The sequence below is a fragment of the Podarcis muralis genome, chromosome 2, assembly GCF_964188315.1.
Source record: "Podarcis muralis chromosome 2, rPodMur119.hap1.1, whole genome shotgun sequence".
Lineage (NCBI taxonomy): Eukaryota > Metazoa > Chordata > Lepidosauria > Squamata > Lacertidae > Podarcis > Podarcis muralis.
The window spans coordinates 83,258,329-83,284,632 of NC_135656.1; the positions used below are offsets into that span (position 1 = coordinate 83,258,329).

General features: G+C 45.7%; 1 protein-coding gene and 1 long non-coding RNA gene across 2 annotated transcripts in view; one reads left to right on the forward strand and one right to left on the reverse strand.

Annotated features, from left to right (window-relative positions):
- Positions 1–17,167: 17,167 nt before the first annotated feature.
- Positions 17,168–26,152, reverse strand: LOC144327012 (uncharacterized). Its single transcript, XR_013391986.1, has 2 exons — positions 25,083–26,152; positions 17,168–17,617 (listed from the first exon to the last, which is right to left on the reverse strand). It is a non-coding gene; the product is annotated as an uncharacterized LOC144327012 (long non-coding RNA).
- COL7A1 (collagen type VII alpha 1 chain) overlaps positions 20,472–26,304 on the forward strand; it is a 119,511-nt gene continuing 113,678 nt past the window's right edge. The window contains exon 1 of the mRNA XM_077924950.1: positions 20,472–20,530. The gene's annotated coding sequence lies outside the window, so the exon portion shown is untranslated. The remainder of the gene's footprint in view (positions 20,531–26,304) is intronic.

Here is a 26,304-nt window from a genome sequence, read left to right on the forward strand (position 1 = left end):
CACCTTCTTAGGACATTAGTTTGGTTGTGTGAATTGGCCCTTGCTCCTTCAAACTCAAGAGTCCAGACACCCCTTTGGCCCCCGGGATTTGCCAGTCAGGTCAACTGCATTGTTTGCATAGATCTAGTGATGGAACATCTTCTCCTGATGTACCTCTGTAATGGCACACAAATATATAATTCATTGTGTGAGCCTAGGCTGTCTCAGGGACAGAATGACATCATAAACCCTGAGCTGTCAAAGCATTTTCACTCTTAAGATGGTGAGTCCAGTGGCTGAGGGCTGGTGCCTACAAAGGGAGCTGCTGGCCTGCTAGGTAGGTCTTCTGTGTGCTGCCACAGGAGGCATCTTGAGACCCAGCATAATCGCTGTTGCACCTGCCTATGACCAGCGCAGAACCATAGGTCCACATACAGTACATACAACCTTGTTTGCCTGCCTCCTGCTCTCTTGTGCTACCCTTGGCATTTTTAGCCTGGTCAGAAACAGACAAAGGCACTGCTTGTTATGCTGCGAGTGCCCAGGCAACCTGGCCTTGGCAATGTCTAACTGGAGCCTTTTCTTTCTAACTGCGCCTCTCCTTTCTCCTTCGGCTTTGCTGCTGCAGACGCCTCCCACCCTCACCCCAAAGAGCAGCTGGAAACAAAACGGTGAGCACGCCTTGGCCTGTTCCTCCTTCGAGGTAGCAGTGGAGGAGGGGAGCAGGGCAAAGGAGGAGAGGCAGGGAGTGTGTGTGTGTGTGTGTGTGTGTGTGTGTGGCAGGAGACAGCTCTCTGGCTCTCTTTGTTAATATACATTGGATTCCTTGGGGATGAGGCTGGCTCTGCTGGGCCATGTGGGTGGTCGCTCACTTTGCATCTTCCTCTCAGCAGGAAGACGGGGAAAGCCTGGTCCAGATGTAGGAGAGCTCTAAATGGCAACCTGCTCTGGCCAGTCCCCAGCAATTGCCTCCCTCCCTCCCTCCCACTTTCAGTCCCTTGTGGAATCTCAACCTCCCGCTTCTTTTCGGGAGGCTCCAGCAGGCAGGATGGGAGCTGAGCCCCTGTTGAGCAAGGGTGACATCATGCAGCCTCCGCCAGGAGGGAGATCAGAAGAGGAATTTAAAAGGACTGGCATGCTTCGGCACAGAGAGATTTCACGTAGGGCGTGCCCATGCATCGTACCCAAGAAACCCCCCAAGTTGGGGTGGGTGGTTGTCAGTGTCGGGTTCTATCAGTTTCTCATGTTCCCACTCTTACTTCTCTTCATTTCCACTTTTTTTTTCTTTTAAAGAAACTCCTCAGCATTTTAGTGCAATTCTCTTGCAATTTGCGCCTTTTTATCTGCAGTTTTACCTAATATATGTATTATTATTATTTTGCAAAGCAGTCTCCCCTAATATAATGCATTTTACATGCTATTTTCACCAATCTATGCATTTTTTGTACACATGACATGGCTGGAGAACTACACGGCAAAATTCTGAGAAGTACAGTTTCAAAGAATAACACCATTTCAGTTTGTGTATTTCTTCCAGAAAGTACTTAGGTTGGTTCACTTTTAAGTGTGAACTGAATCAAAATTCTCCCTCAGGAGGGGTGTCTGCTTTTGGGAGAATTGTAAGTTGTGCAGTTGCAGTGCAGTGATATATGAAGGAAGTAGTGGCATAGTAACAGAAGGCTTGCACCCCATCAGTTTTTTGTTTCGTTTTAGCATCGGTATGTGCTCAAGACATTTTGCTGCCTGAGGCAGAGATGGTACCCCCTCATTTATGGCTGGCCTGGCCTCTGATTTCAACCACACCTTTCATTTTATTTTGTTGGCAACATCTGTCACAGAGCATCTGTCATATGGTGTTAGAGTGGAACTATCAAAGAAACTGATGCACATCATCGCTCCTGTGCAAAAATATGAGTATGGACCAATAAATGCAGCAAAATGGTGTACACACCAGTCTCACAAATGCTGCTCCAATTCTTATTCTGGTTTCAAGTTACTGTTGTGTGCTTGATCATAAAGCCAAAGGAAGATTTTTAACAAAGGCATGGGTGAGTCCATGCTAGGCTTTTCTTCTGGTAGAGTTCCAGGTTCCTATTCCATATAATTCAGTGGAGGAGCAGCTACTTTGCCTGCAGGAGGGTCCAGGTTCACTCCCTGGCACCCCCAAGATAGGGCTGAGAACCTCCCCTCTCTGAAACCCTGAAGGGCCACTGTCATTCAATGTAGACAAGACTGAGCTAGATGAACTAATGCTCAATTTAAGGAGGCTTCCGGTTTTCCTATATACACATCTTCTCTCAACATCCCAGATGATGCACACTGTAATGATTCCATAATTTTGCCCAGTGGAATTGATTGGCAGTAGGTTTGAGACAGACAAAGAAAAATGCTTCCTCGCCTAATGCCTGATGAACTTCTGGGATTTCCTGGTGTCATGAGAGCCACTAGATTAAATGGCATTAAAATGAGGTCAAACAAAGGCATGAAGTACATCTGTCCTGTATGAGAGCTAAGTGCCACCTCCATGAATTCCAGATACTGGAGAACAGGGCAAAGCTGCTGCCTTTGAAAACATCAGAAAAGCCTTAATGGATGAGGCCAATGTTCTCACAGTGACCAATCAGATACCTATGGGAAGCCTGCAAGCAGGAGCACTTGGGCACAAGAGCACTCTCCCCTTCTGTGAATGCACCTCGGATGCATCTGGCTGGCCAAAGCTGGAAAAAGCATGCTGGGCAGCTAAGCAGACCCAATTCAGCAGGGCACCTCTTATATTCTTATTGCCCATGATGCCAGAATCCAATGCTGCCCAGGGCAGTGTGTGAAGGAGACTGCCATCGCAGCTGACATCTCTTTGGAACGAGGCTCTGCCTCAACAGTCACAGTGTCTATTTGTGATGTATCCTTCCAAGCCCATGCCAAGTGCTGGCTTGTCTCCTTCATACACTGGCTGGCAGAGGTTCTGAAGGATTTGTACAATGGCAGAGAACAGCCCAAACATTCATAGCCTGGGGCCCAACCTGAAGCTTTTGCGAAGCTCTGGGGTATAAATTCGCTAGTGATTTTGGCAAACGGTGCTATAGCATCTATTTTTTCTTTTCCTATCAAAGAGGTCTGTCTTACCATTTTTATTTTCTACCTATGTTAACCAGGTGAAAGGCCAAAAGAATTTATGCATACACTGTGCTTTTTCAGTTAGTCGTGATATCTATCTTGTGTCAGAAGCTGAGCAGCGGGAATCATTCCATTTGTAATTTAAGCGTTAATCATGTTAGTGTTAAAGTCAGCTAACAAAGAGAGGGAAGGACTGCGTAACAATGAAGCTTATTAGCATGATATTCACTGAGGCAGCACATATCCTGATTGGCTATCTAGTTCTGATGGAGTTTTTATCTCTGAATGTTTGGTTAAATGTCTTTCTGCTATGTACAAGGCCTGAACTAAGAAAGACAAAATCTCTCTTTTTATTTCTCCTCAAATTATAGACTAGGCTTTATCCACCCCACCCCCCTTCAGATTCCTTACTAAAGTGACATTGGACTTTATTTAAGGGGCTTTCCTAACAAATGTAACATCCAGGATCAGAGGCAGAACACCTCTGAATACCAGCAAATGGAGAGGGTCATTTCCCTTGTCTCCTTCTTGTTAGCTTCTCAGGAGCATCTAGTCACCCAATGTGAAAAGCAAGTTGTTGGATTACATCAGGGGGCCGAGGGTATGTTGTGCAGTGGTGATACGTGGATGTCATGACCCAGGACCCAGGTGAAGAAGAAGAAGAAGAAGAAGAAGAAGAAGAAGAAGAAGAAGAAGAAGAAGAAGAAGAGTTTGGATTTGATATCCCGCCTTTCACTCCCTTTAAGGAGTCTCAAAGCGGCTAACATTCTCCTTTCCCTTCCTCCCCCACAACAAACACTCTGTGAGGTGAGTGAGGCTGAGAGACTTCAGAGAAGTGTGACTAGCCCAAGGTCACCCAGCAGCTGCATGTGGAGGAGCGGGGAATCAAACCCGGTTCACCAGATTACAAGACTACCGCTCTTAACCACTACACCACACTGGCTCTGGATGTCATGGCCCAGGACACACACCTAGGTTCATACCCTCTGTCACAGAATATGTGACCTCAGCCTGCTAAGTGCTGAGTCTGCATAAACTTGTTATTACAGCCACAACCACAAGGTATCTGTGCCATTGCCCTGTATTGGTAATGTGTTGGAAATATAATCTCTCTCCTGCCTGTTTATTTTGCAAGGAATTCAGTGCTGCCTTGAAGCTCTAACTGTTTGCTACTTCTCCCTGCACCCCTTACCTGTGAATAAGAAGGTGCATTTCTGTATTTTGCGGGCATAGCACCCATTGTGGGCCTCTCTTATCAGCTTCCAAGGCGGAGAAGAGCAAGCTAACCTTGAGCAGAAGAAATCCTGGGAGATCTTCAAAGAAGAGAAACAGTAAATTCTCCTGACCCAGACAAGTCTTCATGCAGCAGATAGTAGAAAAGCAACATTTTATATGAACTTTGCTTAAAGATACCTGTTGTCATGGTAATTATGGGCAGGCTGTTCTGACCAATGAAATTTGTTTTAGGGGTCCACAAGCTATCCAGGCATTCTGTTATCCAATCATATTACTGAAAAGGATCATGCACAAGGTGATCACGCATATAAATGTTATGAAAGCGTCTTGAATTTTGTATTTGGGGTCCAAAATTTGGAGAATTCCTCTGGACCATTTATTCTTGCTGCAGCCTGCAATAAATATGATCTTTTTCTATGACGCTGCTGTCTTTATTTGGCTAAAGAGGACCGGTGTGTTTCCAGACTCCCTTTATAGGGTAACAGCGGCACACTCACAAACCTTAACACTTTGCTGCCATTTGCCACCACAAGCACCTGCTGTTTCAGGCAGCTGCCTCAATTTGTCTAATGGTAGGGCTGGCCCTATCCAGAGTGGATTGCTGCAGTCTACACCAGGCTAGGCTTTTATGGTCCAAACAGACTGTGATATGTTTACCTCTTTGGAGCATAAGAGGCCTCAAAGCTAGTATCAAAAACCACAGCAAAACATCTCCTGAGCCACTCTAGATTGATCTGAACCCGTTGGAGAGCCAAGCGGGCAGTAAAATACCTGCCTCCTTGATGTGCTGGGTGGTTTCCCATTCATGGTGAGCCTGCACAGCTCTAGCTCATAGCTGTCCTAGATGAAGCTATGCTTGCCTTCCTTTAAATGTATTTCCAGAAAGGGCCTGAAACTCGCTGGAAAGCAGCAGAAGCTGTAACTTCAGCCAAGATCTCTACACCACGTCAGGCCTCTGCCCAACTGGAATTGTGATGTTCAGCACCCGTTCTGCGCTATTTGACAGAAGTGATGGTGAAACCAATCTGTGGTTATCAATCCTTGTTTTTGTTTTCCATGTGAAGAGCCAGCTCTGGTTCCTGGCTCCACTAGGCCTCGGGGGGCAAAACCACCATCTCAGAAAACAGACCTGTGGCTTGTTGCCATTTCTTTGTTGTTCCCCTCAAAGAGGGCTACTGTGGCACCCCACATTCTTGGCCGAACCAGGCTCAAAGGCATGTCTGAAAAGTTAGGTGGTTTTTAATGCTTTATGATTTCTGTCCCTCAGCTAAAATCTTTCTTAACTCTACAAAGCAGTCTCAGATACAGTTACATCTGTTGTGGAGGAGTGGAGAAGGAGGATACAGGCAGTGACAATCGGAAGATTTTTTTTTAGGTGTCAAGGGGTTGAGTGGGCCTGGAATTGTTGTAGGCCTGTTTTTTCACTGTGTCTGGGATAGTGGTTTGGCCTCAGGCACAAGAGCCTATGGGGAGGGAAAACACTGTGTTATGGAAACATCAAACCTACTGCAGAGTTTAGAAGCACAAACTTCATCTCAGCTGCTCTGAGGCCTTCGTAGGAACATAGGAAGCGGCCTCATCCTGGTCCATGTAGCCCAATATTGTCTACACTGACTGGCATCAGCTCTCCAGGCTTTCTAACAAAGAAGAAGCTGGGGGGGGGGGTTGAATCTGGGACCTTCTACATGACAAGCAGGTGCACTGTCACTGAGTTATGATGCTTCCCTCTTCGAAACTACCAGGAAAGGGCCACCTCACAATTTCTGAAATGGACTCCTTTCATTCCCTACAGCAGAGCTTTCCAAACAACAATACAACAATAATACAAACAACAATACAAAGAGGCTGTATGGACTCAAGACCTTGTAATTTGCCTCTGCACTATCATTGCAAAGCCTGTATTCACAAGTATGACACTTTGCACTGGCTGAAGAATTGACACATAATAATAGAGTTTTAAGGGGTTTAGCATTTTAAGCTGACAGCCTTTGTACCAAGCTGCATTTTACTCTATCTCTTGTAAATGCAGGCTTGCAGAGTATTTGGCTTCCTACAAGAATCATTTTCGAAAGACACCTTGATTATAGAATAATAGATTTGGAAGGGACCCAAGGGTCATCTAGTCCAACCCCAAGCAATGCAGGAATCTCAGCAGAAAGGCACCTTGATATAAACCCTTTTTTTTCTATGATAGTAGCAATATGTCATTACTCTCTTACTTAGCTTTATGAAGGAGGATCACTACCCACAAGAGGATGCAGGGGGTGGAAATGTAATGTCTGTGTTGTTCATGACCTTCTTTTGTTTTGTCTGGCAATATTCAATTTTATTGTTTGCTACTCTGGAAAATACGAATAAACAATTTTTTTTAAAAGGCAGCCACAGATGGAAATGAGTCAGAACTGGAAAAGACAGTCACAACTGGAAATTGTGTACAATGACCTAATGTTAAGAACTAGTAAAAATTATCTGTCTTCACTGATCATTAAGAGAGTTCACCTAAGCTAACACCATAGAAATATAACATGAATAAGTGCAGAATAGCCTTAATGTTTCAAACCTCATTCCCAAGAAATGATGTTAAGGATAGTATTACTCTTGCAAAGTACAGTGGTACCTTGGTTCTCGAACTTAATCCGTTCTGGGAGTCTGTTCGACTCCCAAAACTGTTCGAAAACCAAGGCATGTCTTCCAATTGGCTGCAGGAGCTTCCTGCACTCAAGTGGAAGCCACATCTGATGTTTGGCTTCCGAAAAACATTCACAAACCGGAACACTTACTTCTGGGTTTGCGGCATTTGGGAGTCAATTTGTTCGGGAGCCAAGCTGTTCGAGTACCAAGGTACCACTGTACTGACATTCTGGAGGCAACCCTGGTGAGTGTTGTGCAGTTACCCTCCCTGGCTGCCTCCCTTGCTTTTATTTTCGCTCTTTCCCCTACATGTGCTGCAAGGAGTGGGTGCAGACTACCATTTCAGTGCTTGCCATACTTCTCACTTGCACAGGGGCGTGGGGCAAAAATTCCCCTTGACGCTTGGCAGGATCAAGCTTGCCCAGGGCGAGAGAACTCTTCTTCTTCCTAGGATAATCTGCTCAGAGTCTGTATGGACTCAAGACAGCAGCCTGGAGTATCAGCGACTGCTACTTCCTTCAAGCACCCACATTATTGATTGCTTTAGCTGTCACCCTTTGGCTGCTTGTCTCCTACAGGGCCCAGTTCGAGACCAACAGGAGCTAACGGGAACAATCCCAGCATTGTGGGGGAACTGAGATCCCGTCAGTTGCTGGCCTGGCACTCCAGTAACATTCCTGGAGCATGTCCCAGCAGGCCTGGGGCAGGGCAGAGATTCCACAGCTCTTTTCTGCCTATCTCCATCCAGGGCACTGAGGCACTCCTTACTTCCTCAGCTTGCTGACCTCTGCACAAGGTCATTCTCTTCCCCTATGAAAGGAGTTAGCTGGCTAGCAGACCCCCTCTCACCAAGAATGATGAAAACATAAAGAGTTTCCAAGGCAGGGCAGGTTCATTGACCCTCAGCTGTCTGCATTCATAAGCAGCCAGTGCCTTCCACTGGTGTGTAACTATGGAAACCACAGGGGGAAACCCTTAAACTTACGGTCTTCAAATAAAAACATATTGAAGGTCCCAGGCCACAGAGAAGTTAGGCTGGCCTCAACTAGAGCCAGGGCTTTTTCGGCTGTGGCTCCAATCTGGTGGAACACTCTGTCACAAGAGACCAGGGCCCTGCGGGACTTGACATCTTTCCGCAGGGCCTGCAAGACAGAGCTGTTCCACCAGGCCTTTGGCCAGGGCACAGCCTGACTCCCTCCCTCGGCAATCTTCACGGAGCTCTGGCCCAATGGTTGCCAGTGGCTTGAATTAATTAATTTTATAATGAATGATTTTAGAATGTTGTTTATGCTGTACTTTTGTACTGTTTTATTGTTGTTAGCCGCCCTGAGCCTGGCTTCGGCTGGGGAAGACGGGATATAAATAAAATTTATTATTTATTATTATTATTATTAAAATGCATTAGCACGTCACTTCTCTCCTACGCAGGATTTGCCAGTGTGCTTGTGGGGGACGCAAGTGGCACTGTGGTCTAAACCACTGAGCCTCTTGGGCTTGCCGATCGGAAGCTTGGTGGTTTGAATCCGCGCGACGGGGTGAGCTCCCATTGCTCTGTCTCAGCTTCTGCCAACCTAGCAGTTCGAGAGCACACCAGTGCAAGTAGATAAATAGGTACTGCTGTGGCGGGAAGGTAAAAGGCATTTCAGTACACCAGCCAGAACCAAAGAATCAGAAACAGAGGCAGAACAAATAAAAGTCAGTGCACAGTTAAAACTATGGAAATTGCTCCCACAATTGGTGGCAGTGATCGCTACCAACTTGAGTGGCTTTTAAAAAGGACTGGAGAAATTCATGGAGGAAAGGGCTCTGTGTGACTACTAGCTATGATGGCTATGCTCTGCTTTTACAGTAAGAGGCAGCATGTTTCTGAATACCAGTTTCTGGCAACAGCTGGAGGGGAAAGTGCTGTTTCGCTCAGGTCCTGCCTACAGGTTTCCCAAAGGCATCAGGTGGCCCATCGCGAGAACAGGATGCTGGACTAGATGGGCCACTGGACTGATGCAGCAGGCTTTTCCTATGTTCTTATTGGATAACAAAAATGATGCAATGGAGCATTGTTGGTACCTCACTGGACAACCTAGCCTGAAACATATGATCTGTGTCTGCATACAGCAGAGATGTGCCTGTGTGCAGAAAATAGGCCTACTTAGCCCACCAGTGTGTGCACTTGCACAGTGAGTCTCTGCACACTAGGCTATGCCTCTCATTTCTCTCCCTCCCACCCCCCCAACACCCAGCCACTAAAAGGAAAATCTGCTTGTTCAAAAAAAGTTTTTTTTAATTTATTTGCAAATTTAACAAGAGAAAAGAGAAAAAGACGATACAAAATTACAGAAGAGGGGGGAAATGATGATGATAAATGATATACAAGTAGTAATACTAAGAATGATAGACCACCACCAGTTCACATTGCGGACAATCTGCTTTATTCTTACAGGTTTTTTCCAAAGGAATACAGAAAACCACAGAGAGGTTTTGATGACTGTTTTATTTACTGGTAGAGAAAGGGATGATGGGGAAACTGAAGCACTGCCAAGCGGGGAGTTCCAAATTGCTTGTTATGTCTTGGTACCTGTCTTGGTAATGATGGCTTTTAGCTAGCTTTGAACCCTGGGCCCAGAGGCAGGCATAAGGCTGCCACAATCTTTTACAGGCCAGGCTGAATTTTGCCTCTTTTGCCTGCTTTAATACTTTCAGTTACACAGCTGATAAAGTCGCAAAAGACTTGTAGGGAAAAAAGAATGACAGAGCTAGAGGGGTAAGCAGAGATGAATAGCCAAGACTGGCTTTCTTCCTGCAACATTGCAGAAAACTATGCCATAAGATGTCAGTGCCCCTATCCATGGGTGTCAGATGAACAGTTCAATACATCAGAGCTGCAGTGTCTGAAATACAGAACATCTGTCTTGTTGGGCACAGCTGTCATATTTCAAGATAAGCAACAACTTTTAAGAAGAGATGTCTATCAAGATAAACAGATCTGGCTCCTACGCACAGTACTTGCCTCTTCCCCTATCTCATCACAATATCCCAAGCGTGGAGAACCTCACCCCCCCCCCCCGAGGTCAACTGTGGCCCTCCAGGCCTCTCTATGTGGCCCTCAATACTTTATCTAGGCCACACCCTTCCTTTGCATTGCTTCACACCCTCCTTGAATGTTTATCCATGGATGGAATGTGTCCTTGAACTCTGATGATGCCTCTAGGTTGCCTGGAAGGGGAACAGAGAGGGGTGTGAGAGGATGTTTAGAAACTACATTGCTGTGTACAAAGGGAAAAAAATACATTCGTTGCTCTGCCCACTTTTGCCTCTGCATTCAATTTGAGCTGGATTTTGCTGGGCAGTGATATTCTTCATTAGATCACATTTCAAGTGCACATGTTTATTTCTTCTGTTTTGATCACACTGCAAACTGCTACGAGCCCTGAGGATTGGTCGGCAATTAATAAACCAATTCAACAATCGATGTCAGCCTCTTGTTCCTGCCTCATGTCCTGTGGCTTGCCTGAATCTTGCACACATACATATAGTGCAAGGATCTTCCTCATGGGATGAGGGGCTCCACCTGCCATTATGTCTGCTGGGAAAAGACAGGGGGCAGAAGGGCAGTGAGGTGCGGCTGCTGTTGATGCTCAGCAGGGATGTAATTAGGGGAGCCAGATTTGCAAACAGGATGCCAGTGTCTGTCTCTGGAGCTCCCTTTAATTTCCCAGCCCCGCTCTGCCTTTAACCTAATTAGCACTGCTGAGGCTTTGCGTGTGGCACCACCATGGAGCCTTGCTCGGGAAGACGCCTTCTCCCCTTGCATTCGGCAAGCACAATCTCCCACCCTCTCCCACACTGGGCCATATTGCCTGTCTTCACGAGGGATTTGCTCATTGCTGTGGAGTTCTTTGCGTTTAAAGGATTAGCACAGAGCCGCCCAGTCTCAGCCTACTGAGAGCAAAAAGGCCTTAACGTTGCCTTGAGAAGAGCCACTGGAAAACGTATTCCATTCTCTTGGCTTGGTACAAAGGCTGTGTACACACTGCCAGCTTAAAATGCAGCTAGGTCAGTCCTTTTCCCAATTCAGATAGAAGCTGATCTGGGGGACGGGGGGGACGGGACACATCAGTACATGCAGGTCCTGTTTTACAAACATTCGCTATGCAAAAATTCACTAAGCGGAACATGAGGAATTAGTACCCAAGCCTTGCTATGCAAACTGCAGATTCAGATATCCTAACAGAGAGGGTTTTTTTTCTCCTTTGATTCATGGGCTTAACCAGGATTTTTGTTGGGGGGGGGCAGAACCTCTGTTTGCAACATATTTTTATTGATTTGGGGCGGGGAGCTGCTCCTCAATGCCCCCCTTGGCTACACCCGTGCCTTGATTACCTTTTGCCAGTTGGCTGAGGAATGGAGGGAGGTCGGGAGCGATTGGACAAATCAGAGAGCATTTTTCTACTGGTTTCACCAGTGTTTTTTGAGTGGAGGGGGGCAAAATTCCATGGTTGGGAACATATTAGAAATTTTCCCATAAGAATCAATGGAAATCATTGACTTGTTATGTGAACACACGCCTAACGTACTATTTCCAGGGAATGCATTGTGTTTAGTATGTGTGACCTGCATGTATTTCATAAGAAATGACAAGATAGATACAGGATACATGGATTGTGGTTAACATCATGTGTACCCCACTTCCCAAACCAGCAGTAGGAATGCCAGATCAGCTGCTCATAATAATTTACGTAATAATTAATAATAATTAATAATATAATTGTGTAAGTGTGATCTTTAAAAACGAATGAGCAATTATGGCTGCAAAAGAAGGAAACCACCAATTAAAGCACCCTTGCCCTAGGCAGAGGGTAGGAACTAAGTAAGCTCCAATTAAGGAATTTCATGGAAGAAAAGGGCCAGGGGAGATGCCTCAGTACAGTGGTACATCGGGTTACATACGCTTCAGATTACAGACTCCACCAACCCAGAAATAGTACCTCGGGTTAAGAACTTTGCTTCAGGGTGAGAACAGAAATTGTGCTCCGGTGGTGCGGCAGCAGCGGGAGGCCCCATTAGCTAAAGTGGTGCTTCAGGTTAGAACAGTTTCAGGTTAAGAACGGACCTCCGGAACGAATTAAGTACTTAACCCGAGGTACCACTGTAATGTTTTGTCAGTCCACACTAGGCACAGCAGACAGGAAGTGCAGCTACATTTTAAGAATCACCACAAATTGATGGAAGAGAGGGCAACACAGAAGATTTTGGGTGCCATTCTGTTAAGTTTTACTTGGAGTAGACCCATTAAGATGAATGAACATGACTATGTAAGGGCCATCAATTTCAATGGGTCTACTCTTGAGTAAAATTTAGTTGAATATCATCCACTAGAATGCAATAGGATGGCAAGGATGTTGCCCAGCGGCATAGCCAACTGCTACGGCGCCCAGGGCGGTGCATGTGCCCTGTGCCTGGGGGCAGAGCGAGCCACCCTTGGGGGTGGGACAAACTGTGTGGAGCCTCCATGGAATCCACCTGCCGCTTCCCCCTCAGCTGTAGGGTGGCTGAGGGAGAGGCGCAGGCAGTCGCAAGCCCCATGCTGTTGTTTTTGAGCAGCGTGGAACCTGCAGGTGCCCGAGCCACCACGTCACTCCCAAGAGAGATGCTTGGCTTGGGTGCGCTGCAGACCCCACAGTAAGCACACCCCACGGTGTGGCGCCCAGTGTGCCACCCCCACAGTGTGGCGCCCAGTGTACCCCGCCACCCCAGCTACACCTCTTGAAGTTGCCTAGATTCTCTGGAAAAATAAACATGAGTGAATGAAATATGCCCATTCTGGGGGAAAGAGCTAGCACTGAAGCAACCTGAGAGAACTGGTTAGCCACAGAAATGTTCAGCCAAGTCTTAATAATTCCAACTTTTTTTAAACAACAACAACTTTGAAAAAGCTGTGAAATGGTTGTGTGAACTGGTTTTGCTTCACATTTCCCTAAACTGCTCTCTGTGGCCACTCACATGTGATGATGTGATTTTACCAAAGCAAAATATTTGTCAGTTGACCATTTGGCAGGACAGTGTAATACATCTTCTGCCCATGAATGCAATAATAATGTCTGATCAACCCCACCAAAGGGTGGGCGGGGTTTGCGACACCATGAGGCTTCCTGGGACTGGGAGCCACATACCTTGCTACAGTGGGCCATCGCCCCACCCCCATCTCAGCAGGCCTATGGGCTGCCAGCTGGGGGGGGGGGGTGAGGGCCAGCAAAAGGGCCGATGCTCTTTGGCCTAGGCTCACCTGAAATTAAATAAAGTTGTGGCCAAATTTAAACCCATCTGGGTTCTACCTCGCCCATCTGGCTGGGTTTCTCCAGCCACTCTGGGCGGCTTTCAACAGAACATTAAAAACAGAATAAAACTTCAAGCATTAAAAGCTTCCCTAAGACCCAGTAGCACTGTAGGCTCTGGGTATGGAGTGCTAACTAGTAAGATGCACAGCATGTGAATCGCTCTGGGCAACTATCTGCAGTGGAGCTTCCAAGTTCTGATGCTCCACCCCCTCCCAGTTAGGTTGTGTGGGGAACACAGTCTACTGCTTGAGTCCCTAAAGCTGAAGATTAAGCAATGAAGGCTTTTCTTGGCAGAGCTTCTCCCTACCACTATCACAGAGGAAAGGTCACCAAACACCTTTCCTTCCTCTGGAAAACACCTGTTCTATAACTGTGAGCCTTAGGCAGTGGGAAGGGGCTAGTAAGTGGCCAGAGGAGATGGAGAATAATCATTCTCCCATATTATCTGGTGACTGTCCAGCACCCAAAACTCAAATGATCCGGTATCCTTCTCATCTGGCACTTCCGCAGGGAAATTAATTTCCTTCTTGGCTCAACCACCAGATTAGTTTTGCAGAAAATGAATCCTGCTTCCAATTTCTTTCCACTCTCCCATCTCCATCTCCTCTTATTTGCTTGACCCTGCCCTTCTTTTCTCTTAAACCGCTTTCTCTCGTCTCTCTCCTTGCCTCTTCTTCTCCAGCCACAGCATTATCATGAGTGCAATTTTGATATTAGATGTTTAATTCCTCGTTTCCATCATTAGCTCTGCTCCAGTTTCAGCACTGCTTAGCTAGGACAAGGACAAAGGAGACTGAAATGCATGGCTAACTGTCAAAGGCAGGCTGAGTCAGGAGAGTCACAGCTTGCAGCTCATCCAGTATTCTTAGGAGAAGAGGAATGCAAGAATAAAGGATCGTTCATAACTCTAAACCAATACATTTCAATGCCATTTTAATGCAGCCATGGCAATTAGGCCACCCTATCCGCAAGGTTAGAAATATAGGAACATAGGAAGCTGCCAAGTCAGACCAATGGACCATCTACCTCAGCATTGTCTACACAGTGGCTCTCCAGTGTTTGAGACTTCCTCAGCCCTTCCTGGAGATGCCGGGAATTTAACATGGGACCTTCTGTGTGAAAACAGATGCTCTGCCACTGAGCTATGGCCCTTCCCCAAAGAGGATTCCTGCCAAGACTCTCTTGGTGTTTCCTCTGTCGGAATGAAAATATAATAGAGACCACCCATGTGGGGTAAGTAATAAAAGAATACGCTGGACACATGTCCTTTGCCTAGCGTGGCGCTGATTTAAGGGTAGAATTGGCAACGGGATGGCCCTGAAATGTGTCCCTAGGCATTTGTGTCCCCACTGGGTTTCCACTGGGACAGGTGGTCACCACCTGTGATCCTCAGCATCCCCTTTCTTGAGTTATGCTGCTGTCTGTGTCTCCACATCACTGCTGTGTCCATAGAGACAACAAAGTGATGTCTGTGAGGTGCCTGCAGCCTCAGATTCCTGAAGTTCCACTCTTAAAGAGGTTCCTGAGAGAAAATGCATTTCCTCTTGGTGGGGGGATGACTGGAGGGCTTCTTTAGAATGACACCCACTCACCACCCCCAACCCCGATCTTTTCTTCCTGGCTTATGTATTAATTAGAATGGGAGGCGAAGGGTTTGTATCTTATTCACACCTGGTGAGCTCTCTCAATAGAAGGCAGTCGTTCTGCCTGGGGCTGGGATGGAGGATTCCTTTCTAAGCACAGGTATGTGAGAGATGAGGCATTTGATGGATTGAAAACAGCCAGGATTGAAGGAATTGTTTGCTGTTCCTTTAAAAAAAGGAAATTTGCAACAGTGAGGTCACTTTCATTTTTCTTATCTTGAAAGCCCAGCCTTTCCCTCCACCTCCCCCCCCCCCCACTTAAAGCCAAAATCGCATGTCACTTTAGGAAACCTCACTGTGCACTCAAGTGTTCATGACCAGCATTCAAGTTTTGTCTCTTTAAATGCCACCACCACCAATACTCATTGAAATACATGAGCACCACTGCCTACTCTGGATGGCGCTGGCCCATACTGCTCTGTGACTGGACTCAGGGGCAACCCTATCATGATGTGGATGGTCAACGTCTGACAGTGTGGACCTCCTCTCTCTCCTCTTTTACCTGCCCGCCCACCCACCTATACCACTGCCATTTTCCTCACCACCATCCCTTTCTCTAATCTTGAGACTGACAAGGTGGAAGGGAAGTCCTTTCAGTTTCGCAAATGCCCATGACGCGTCCTTCTGTCTCTCTTTTTGGTCCAGTGAAAAACTAAGCTAATAACTTTACCAATTTCACAATGCCCCTTAAAAAAAAAAAAGTATTATTATGTTAGCATGTTGAAACTGGCAGGGTTTTCTCACAATATTGCACATTTCCCCCAGAGATGTGGAGTGGGAATGTGACATTTCTGAGCTTCTGGTGCCCCAGTTGGAACTGATCAGCTGAGGGCACTATCTGTTCAAAAATGGCAGTGCTTTCATGGACTGGGGGCTACTCCTAAGTTTTGGTACATGAAAGTGTTTGTTCACATAAGAAAAATACAGAAGTCTTTTTTTAAAAAAACAAAAAACCCAAAATTAAGCTTCTGTCCATTGTTTCCCACATAATCAAAGTGTGACAACCAGAAAAGCCAGAGCAATGAGTTTTTAATTGTGTGGCTTTTAGTTGATTTAGTAAAGGTAAAGGTACCCCTGTCCGTACGGGCCAGTCTTGACAGACTCTAGGGTTGTGCGCTCATCTCACTCTATAGGCCGGGAGCCAGAGCTGTCCGCAGACACTTCCGGGTCACGTGGCCAGCGTGACAAAGCTGCTCTGGCGAGCCAGAGCCGCACACGGAAACGCCGTTTACCTTCCCGCTAGTAAGCGGTCCCTATTTATCTACTTGCACCCGGGGGTGCTTTCGAACTGCTAGGTTGGCAGGCGCTGGGACCGAGCAACGGGAGCGCACCCCGCCTCGGGGATTCGAACCGCCGACCATGCGATCAGCAAGTCCTAGGCGCTGAGGTTTAACCCACAGCGCCACCCGCGTCCCAGTTGATTTATAACCTATCAATTAAATTTGCATAAATTGTCATGTGCATTAAAAAAACACACCAATTATTCTGAAGTAAGAAGCATAATTTGTTTTTAGATGCTGTGCAAATGTCATCATCTTAGAAGAGACAAAATGCGAGAGAAAAGACCAGTTCCTTTAAGATGGTGCCGTCTGAATTTTTATGAGTACTTGCATTAAATGAGGTATGTTTTAAAAGATCTGTTGCTTTATTAATTGAAGGTGCCTTTTTAGTCACTAAAAGTTTTTTTTTAAGTAATTTACTAATTAAACACTGCAGTCCTTTAAAAGATAACCATACTTAAGACTTAAGAGGGGAGATAAGGAAGAGGGCACATCTATGTGTTACACACGTTTCACAAAGTTCCAAGAAATCTCACCAGATACTATGAAATTTGGCCCTTGCTTCCTGCCTCTCAGAAGTTATATGGTCTATTCCTTTACTAAATCAAGATTCTCAGTCCAAGCCTCCATATGCAAGGCATAAGCAGCTCTCCAATGTTGCAACAGCAGTCTTCTGCCCACAATTATGGCCCTCAAAAACCACAAGTGTTTGAAGAAATCATGCTAGGAGATGACTGATAGTAAGGCATACAAATGTATCCAGGACAAATTTAATTCTGTGTTCTACTAATTTCCAGAACAAGGTGATGCTCAGGTAGCAGCACAACAGGTATTAGTTTGGGTGTTTCTCCTGACCACAGTACAACTATTTTTTTTTACAATAAAAACCACTTTTAAAAGGCTAGACCAGATTGTTGTGTGGAATGTGCATAGTGAACCATTCACAACTAGCCATGTTTTCATTATTTTATTCAGTTGTATTATTTCCTAGTAGCAAAGTCCTGGGTTCAAGTCTACAAGACAAGTGAAGGCTGTAATCATAGACACACATATCAGAGTACATTGCCTGCCCTGGACAGCCTTGGATCTGAGCCCCAACTGAGTGAAGCTCTGTTCTGATTCTTTTTTCTGAAAAAAGAACATGGATAAGGAATACGTTCCACCCAGGATCTAATCCCTCACCAAGATTCAAGACTTTTCCTACTGCATTTCCCCAACAGCTATACTTGAAGACACATCCACATTTAGGGGACCTCCAGACTGGTGTCTTATTGTGGGTGCATTCTGCAAGATGTTCTGGACACACAAATGGTGCATTTGTGGCAGGTTTATTCTGCTTTATTAGTTGTTCTGCAATGCTTCCCCAGTGCTACCACATTATTGTTGTCCGGAGGATCTATAGCTAAACAAAAGTGGGATAAAAATAAATCAGAACATTTGTCACATAAAAAATAACAGGAATTAAGCAGCATTATAGGACATAACACCGATGGGAAATGAAGCAGCGTGACATCCCCAAAACTTTTGCAGCTGCAAGCAGTATCGAAAGTGGGATCTCATATAACTGCCCTGATAGCATCGTGAGCACAAATACAGTGGTACCTCGGGTTACATACACTTCAGGTTACATATGCTTCAGGTTACAGACTCCACTAACCCAGAAATAGTACCTCTCTTATAAATCTGTTCCATTCCATCCATCTTTGCATTAATTAATTTATTTTGCATTAATTAATTTATTTTGCATTAATTAATTTATTTTGCATTAATTAATTTATTTTGCATTAATTTATTTAATTTATTTTGTTAAAGCCACATGAAAATTCACATGTAAATATTTATTTACACACTTTTATGTATACAGGGGTACCTCGGGTTACATACACTTCAGGTTACATATGCTTCAGGTTACAGACTCCGCTAACCCAGAAATAGTACCTCGGGTTAAGAACTTTTCTTCAGGATGAGAACAGAAATCGCGCGGCTGCGGCGGCGCAGCAAGAGGTCCCATTAGCTAAAGTGGTGCTTCAGGTTAAGAACAGTTTCAGGTTAAGAACAGACCTCTGGAATAAATTAAGTACATAACCAGAGGTACTACTGTAATCATACATGCCTAATAAAAAGGACATCTGGGCGGGGGGGGGTCTTCAGTCCAGCGTTGTGTTGTTGGGATAAGTCCCTGTTGCTTGCTTCTCAATTTATTGTAGTGGTAGCCATCTGAAAAAAGCAGAGTTGGTCTGACGAGAGAGGCAGATATGAAGAAAACTCATTTGTGTCAAGATCCCAGCTGATGCCTTCAGATAAATTTGCTCTCAAAGAACCGTACACTCCAACCACTCCGTACACTCTAGGCCTGAGGCCAGATCCAAAACTCTTGGCAGTCCCATCCATTCTTTTTTTTAATGAACTTCCCTCATTTAATTGGGACAGGCTGCCCTTCCTTTGTTAATTACACTTCTGAGCAGGAGGCTGTTTCAGTTTGGATGACCGGTCAGAGGAAGGCGAGGAGGTTGTTTCCATTACAGAGCTCAGAAGTGTGTGTGTACTGTGTATGCAGGCTGGCAAACTATGTGAAGGAAGCTGAAAGTTATTGTAAGTGTGTGAGCCTGTGGAACATTATCCTCCTCCAGAGGGGAAAAAAGATGATGATAGTCCTATGCAAGCAAAAACTAATGAGGTACCAGGATATGTTCTTAAGGGTGGGCGGGATGTTGCACTATTGTCCCCCTTTCATGGTACAGCCCTCTTTCCCCAGTGAAATATCTTGATCCACCTTACCCTTTAATAAATAAAAATAATAAAGTATGAGCATGCCACTTTGACAAAATTGCCTGCCTTAACACGATGCATTCTAACAACATAGGTTGGGTTTCCTAGATGCAGAATTTGAGATAATTAATAGCATAGGATTCTCGACACCCCAATGGCATTGATGTTTTAATGGTTGGTTTTCACCATAGCTTATTCATTGCAATGCATTCCAATTTGCCAGTCTTGCAAGAACTTCTCTCTGCCCTGTTATTATTGTGCAACCAAGTTTTTCTTCATTCTTGCATTAGAGGAAAATGGAGAGGAAGGCCAACGTCTTGTTTCCTTCTCTTTTTGAACATTCTCTTCTCTCAGGCCACGCTGGGAATGGAGCAGTCTGCAAATCCCCATGTCTTCCTGTTTGTTTTCTTTCTGGTGGTTAGCTCCTGGACAACCTCTTAATTTAACTCTGGAACCATTTCCCCCAGCATTCGTTGACTAAGGACATTTTCTTTGTCTCTGGTGTCTCAACCTTTGCCACACTTTAAGCTGGGCATGCTAAAGTTCCCCAGATACCCTTGCAAAATGCATGGGAACCAGGATGTGGCAGAACAACTGAGCTCAGTTCTCTTTTGTCCATATCATCTTGCTTCTTTAGAACAGGGATGGAGAACCTGTGCCCCCCCAATATTGTTGGACTCCAACTCCTGTCTTCCCTTAGCATTGGTCATGCTGCGAATTTAACATCACCTGGAGTGCCACAGGTTCCACACCCCTGGTGTGCATTCTATTCTCATACTTACCCAGACAAGAGCAAATGATGGAAGAAAGAACTCTCATCAGTTCAGCTATATCTATGTTCACAACTAATTTCATTTATACTTTGGGTATCCATGATGGAACAGCTCTGTCTGGTGAAATGCCACTCTTGGAAAAGCGATAAGCACTGTTCCTGCACACCCATGGGATAACATTATTTATGCTGCATGGCGATGCATTTGGAAAAATTCTACCATCTCTTGCTTTCATATTCAAAGTCACTAAAGTGGATTGGAGTACACATTTCATTCATAAGAAATTCTGAACAAGTTGAAAATGTAAATACTTTTGCAAGTCTGGTAGTGGATTCCAGATAATGTTAAGGAGCTTACCGTTAATCCACTTTAAATGACCACCAATGCAGCACAATTACTTCTTAACACATCTTAACCTTTTGTGTGCATGGCCAAGAAAGTTAAAAGGATGGTTTCTCACTGTTATTAATAAAGCACCATCAGTACACATGGCACATTGCAAGTGGGCAGGTTTCTGACTTCAGGGTTGGTTTTGTTAAAAAGCCAAAGTGACATGGATATTTCCTCCTCCCTTCCTAAGCCCAAGCCACCATTTTGCCTTTGTGAAACATTTCCAGAAAGCTTCTTTCTTTCTGTCTTTCTCTTTCTCTCTCTCTCCTCCCCCCCACACCTGGATCACTAAGCAGCCCCAATTTCTCTTTTATCATTACAGATCTTTCAAAATTCTGCTGACTGGTGAAAACACTAAATGGTGGAATAATACCCTTTTCCAGGTAAAAACAAATATGAATATTCACATACTGGGAGGGGGAACACCTGGATTATGTAGCAAATGCATCAAAGCCATGCAGCTATCATACAAAAAAAGAGAGGATTGTTTAGAAAGACTCTGAATGATAGTTCTCTGTGGCAGGAAGTAGCAGTATTAAGGTTGCCTTCTTTACAATGAAGGCTAAGGTTAAGCCTAATGAAGGTTAAGGTCTGGCTACTGAGTGCAAGACCTTACACCCTCTGCTGGTTGTACTGTGTCAGGCTTGCCTATAGGCAGAGGAAAGGAGGGAGGGGTGCTGTCCTCCACCACCATGAGCTGAAATGTTCCTCCTCCTCATGGCTTCCAGGACAAACATCTGTCCTGCCGGGATCATAGGAAGCTGTCAGAGCATCATCCCATCTACCTCAGTATTGTCTATAACAGGCACGCCCAACCTGTGGCCCTCCAGATTTTTTGGCCTACAACTACCATGATCCCTAGCTAACAGGACCAGCGGTCAGGGATGATGGGAATTGTTGTCCAAAACATCTGGATGGCCGAAGGTTGGGGATGCCTGGCCTATACTGATTGGTATCAGCTCTCCAGTGTTTCATACAGTGTTCTCTCCCAGTCCCAGCCCTACCTGGAGATGCCAGGGATTGAATCTGAGACCTTTGGCATACGAAGCAAATGCTCTGCTCTAAGTGTTGACACCTTAGAGCAGAGACCTGCATGGGTTGTCACCCTGGATATGTCCCTTGACTTCTGTCCCACCAAACTGAATGGAGCCTACCAGCCACGCATGATGGCAGGCCATGTGCTTGATAAGCTGGTGCTGCCGCACGTGGCTGGGGGCTTGTGTTCAACTTGCAGGATCAGACGTTGTGCAGGCCTGCCGGAGTTCTGCATGGCTGGTTTGCATAACTGATGCCAATGTGAGCAGTGGCGATGAGTCACACAACATGACAATTTATATGGCCATTTTCAGTGAAAGCACTGGCTCTTTCAAAAACAGATCCCCCCCCCCCCTCAAAAAAAAAAAAAACCTGGCTATGATACAAGGTCAAAAGGACCTAATGGAACTGCCTGTTCCCTAGGAAGCTGCAGCTCGAGATACTAGCTGGTCACAATCCTGGTGTACTATTGACTCTAGAAGACTGAACCATTATCTAAGTTTGGACGGTTCTTTGCATTATCTGAAGTAGGCTTGAGTGTCTGCCTTGAGGGCACAAATGAGGGTTTTTTCTGTCTGAAGTGCAAAAAATGGAAATGCTGACAAGGTCTTAGGCGAGCTAAGACAATACACCAATGTGAAGAAGATGCAAGATATGTTACTCCACGTGGCTAGCAACACTAAGTGAATTTTGTGAGTCTTCCTGGAGCCCAGGAAGACTTGGGATAATGTCAGTGCCTAAAACAATTGAGAACTGTTTCAGCAGGTTTTACTCATTTACTAATACGAAACAAAATTTAGTTGTGAGCAAAGGAAGCAATCAGTAATCAGTAAAATATTTTTGATGTGTTAGGGAACAGGGAGTTTACATTTCTTCTCTGGGCTCAATCTTAGATTCAGCTCTATTTCACAAAAACAGTTTTTTTTCTGATGTCAATTCACATCTTTTTTGGAACACACACAGAGAAGAAAACTTTGTTTTAACATTCCATTGCTTCATATAATATTTTTACATTGAGATAGGCATAGTTAATTTTAATCTTGCATATGGTAATCTTTACATGTAATTGGAACTTTATTATTTCCTAGATTTTTCCCCCTTCTGCCAAGATTTATTTATGTATAGTGTGCTGTTTATTTCTCTTTGATATTAGTATGATTATGTCTTTTATAAACCAAAATACATTCAGAGGTCTTCTGCTGATGCGTTCAAAATAAATATTTCTAAACCCATTGTAGCCTCTCAGGTTCTGCTTGGTCACTCACTCTCTCACCCACTGGGGGAAATTATGAATCTCAGTTTCACTCATGGTGAACCTGTTTGTGATAAGCAAAGAGATGCCAGAGGAAAGGATAAGGGGTAAATTAGCAAAAAAAAGATTATAACCTTGTGTATTAACTTGCAATTGCCAGCCAAGGAGCAATGGACACATTCTTTGCTGGAACTAAGATACTGTATATTTCCATGTATAAGACTAAGTTTTCCCCCTACAAAACAATGTCAAAGATTAGGGGGCATCATATACACCGATAGTACCAAGGGTGGATTGGCGATTCGTGAGTACCCCAAAATAGGGGGCGTCTTATACATGTGTGAGTGGGTGTGGGTGGGTGTTTTTGTATCAGGTTAGCCATATTGATTCGTATGCTGTTGGTGGATTCTTGTCGTTGTCTTGTTGGGCTGTGTATGTGATAAAGATGCTTAGAAAATTCTGAGACATTTTCCTGGCATGCCAGAAAGTGCTTAGATTAAAAATCCAAGTGAAAATTAGAGAGTGCGTTTTGTGATTTTTACTTCTGTGCAGATGTTTTCCTTCACCCTGACCCACCCCAGTCTGTACCTTAAACTGTTGTTGAAGGGATGATGAATGGAGATGAGATAAACAGTTTGGGGTGCCCTGCCTCTATAGAATCAACAAACCTTAAATATTTGTGTTGTGTCCCAGTAAGACTTAAAAGAGCTCTTGCTGTTCTAAGCTTGACCTGTGAAAATCAAAAGTGGGAGTGATGTTGGCCCAAAGTAGGGTTGCTTGATGCTTAAAGGGGGTGGGGCTAGAACTGCACATCTAGGTAAGTGCATTTACATTATAGGTAAAATGAGGGTCTTCATACAAGAAAGTGATCATGCGCATGGAACCGAGAGATAGTTATTTCAGATGAATGAATAACATGAAAGTGATTTTGCATACATGGCAGGAAATAAGGTCATTCTATTCATTGAATTTGCTTAGGTAAAAACCACTAGAATGTGATAAAGATCTTTCTGTTGTTTTAGAAAAAGGAGAGAATCCCTTAAAAAGACTCTGAAGGGGTTGGGTGATTCTCTCCACTGTCCAACTCAAAAGAATTCATTACATTTTCTACACAGTTTATTAAGGGAACCTATCAAAGCAATGCAAACATCAAGTTACAGATCCCACTTGCTGCTCATTTATGATTTGAAAGAGATCACGCCTCTTCACTCATTTTACAACACTGGATCCCAGAATCTAGAAGCCTGTGAATTAAGCACAACACTCTCAAATCCACAGTTGAGCAATACTTTCCTTTGGTTCCGCAGCACCAGCATTCAAATTCTGCAGAACTCTTCACTGGGCTGATGAGAGTTCTAGTCCTAAATGCCCTGAGAGCACCAGGTTGATGTTAAAAGCAGCAGATGGAAACTAGCAAAGGAAGGAGAAAAACTAGGTTGGATGCTGAAGCCACTATCTGCATCAGAACCCATTCAATGATCTCTATCCCGTGTCAAAGGTTCAGGGGTGAAAGCAGAAAGGAAATCCCCTTGTTGCCGGTCATCCAATTTGATTTGCATGTTGGCTACTAAAAAGGTACTAATGCACTGTTGTGATGATTTGCTCCTTTGGCACATAGGGAAAAATAACTTTCATGACAAGAATCATGATTTCCAGAAGCACATACCTTGCTTGTTACAGAAAACCTGGTCCAAAGGTCTCGTGTTGTGGCTGGGAACAAGGGGTTTATCCTACACCTGAGTTTCCCCACTGCAAAGTCAAACCTGACTTGTACACAAAAAGGCAGAGTGGTCTGATATGCAAAGAGCTAGGTGTGCATCTCAAGGACCCGAGTGTTAGTCTTGCCTTTGCTGGCACCTGCATGCATGGCCTTCCAAAGCAGCTCACTACCGTTATTCCCCTCCTTTGTGAAACTGAAATAATTATAGCCTATTCCCCTGGATTGTTGATATCTGTACTTGTTGTTGTTGTTTAGTCCTTTAGTCGTGTCCGACTCTTTGTGACCCCATGGACCAGAGCACGCCAGGCACTCATGTCTTCCACTGCCTCCCACAGTTTGGTCACTCATGCTGGTAGCTTCGAGAACACTATCCAACCATCTTGTCCTCTGTCGTCCCCTTCTCCTTGTGCCCTCCATCTTTCCCAACATCAGGGTCTTTTCCAGGGAGTCTTCTCTTCTCCTGAGGTGGCCAAAGTATTGGAGCCTCAGCTTCTCAATCTGTCCTTCCAGTGAGCACTCAGGGCTGATTTCCTTAAGAATGGATGCATTTGATCTTCTTGCCGTCCATGGGACTCTCAAGAGTCTTCTCCAGCACCATAATTCAAAAGCATCAATTCTTCGGGGATCAGCCTTCTTTATGGTCCAGCTCTCACTTCCATACATCACTACTGGGAAAACCATACCTTTAACTATACGGACCTTTGTTGGCAAGGCGATGTCTCTGCTTTTTAAGATGCTGTGTAGGTTTGTCATTGCTTTTCTCCCAAGGAGCAGGCGTCTTTTAATTTCGTAATAGAACTTTGGGAAGTTCTTACAAGTTACATCTTACATCTTACAAGTTGCTGTCCCTTCCCGATTCGATTTGCTCTTGGAGCAAGAGGAAAAACTTAAGAGGCGATGAAAACAAATCAATAAATCAAATCCTTACCAAAGAAGAGAAGGCAGCCCCACATCAAGGGGGAAGCTCTTGGGTGTGGCCTCGCCAGCTCCACTCCCAGCCGCCTGACACGCGAGAAGAGAAGCCGCCTCTTCCACCTGAGAGGGTCGGAGGAGGGGCTGACGGGAGGTGCGGCCCGCCGGCTCTTCGCCCGCTCCCCATTTTCCGACAGCCAGCCGGGGAGTGCTTGGACTTAAGGGACTCCGGGGGAGCAAGAAGGCCGGAGCGGCGGCGGCGCAGCAGCCAGAAGGAGGGGCGGACCCTCCGCACATACAGCCCCTTCGCGCCCCCCGCCCCCCTTGGCAACAGCGCCGCTGGGACTCGGTCCAGATTTCCTCCCCGCTGCCTGTGGAGAGCCGCTTGGTTTCCTTGTCTCTCCGATGTGCATCGCGGAAAGCGCTCAGGCGGGCTCCCGCTGAGGAGAAGGAGGAACTGCAGCGTCGCAAGGGGAGTTGGCAGATTATGCTCACAAGCGGCGGCGGCGGCACCACCACCACCACCAGCAGCAGCAGGTAACTCCCGCCTTTCGAGGGGGAGCGGATTCCCCAGCAAGCGGTGCAAGAAGAGCAGCCGCTACTGCTGCTTTTTCTTCCTTCCTTTCTGTGGCTCTGCAAGCCAGGTGGTGCAAGCAGCTTTGGCTCCGGAGCGAAGTGATGCCGCCCCGTCCGGGCGCTCTCCCTGCCTCGTGCCGGCGGGGTGTCCTGCTGCCCCTCTCCGCCGGGGTTTGGTTAGGGGGGGCGCGCGCGCGTTGCCTGGGCTTCGTCCGCGCGCTCCTCCTCCCACGTGTTGCGCCCGCCGGGCCTCCTCCTCCTCCGTCTTCCCGCGCTGAGGATCCCGCGGCCCTCCAGATGGTGGCTGGACTGCAAACTCCCATCACTTGCCTGACCATTGGCGGTGCCGATGGGAGCTGAGGTGACGCCTGTCAACATCTGGAGGGCCGCAGGTTCCCTGCTCAGCGCGTTTACTCGGCAGTAAGTCCCGCGGAGTTCGGTAAGAGTGTTTACAACTTGCAGCCTAATTGCACTTACTGGAAAGTGCGTCCCCTTGAACGGAAAGGTTCAGTTTTGATGTCCAGTGTCTATCATGGGAGGTGCTGGGTCTGAAGAGACTGGCATCTTTGCAACTTCTCTGCAATCCTACATGCATGGAGCTGGTTTGATGGTAGTTACTTAGTAGGAAGGAAAAAGCACTCTGCATGTGGTCAGAGGCACTT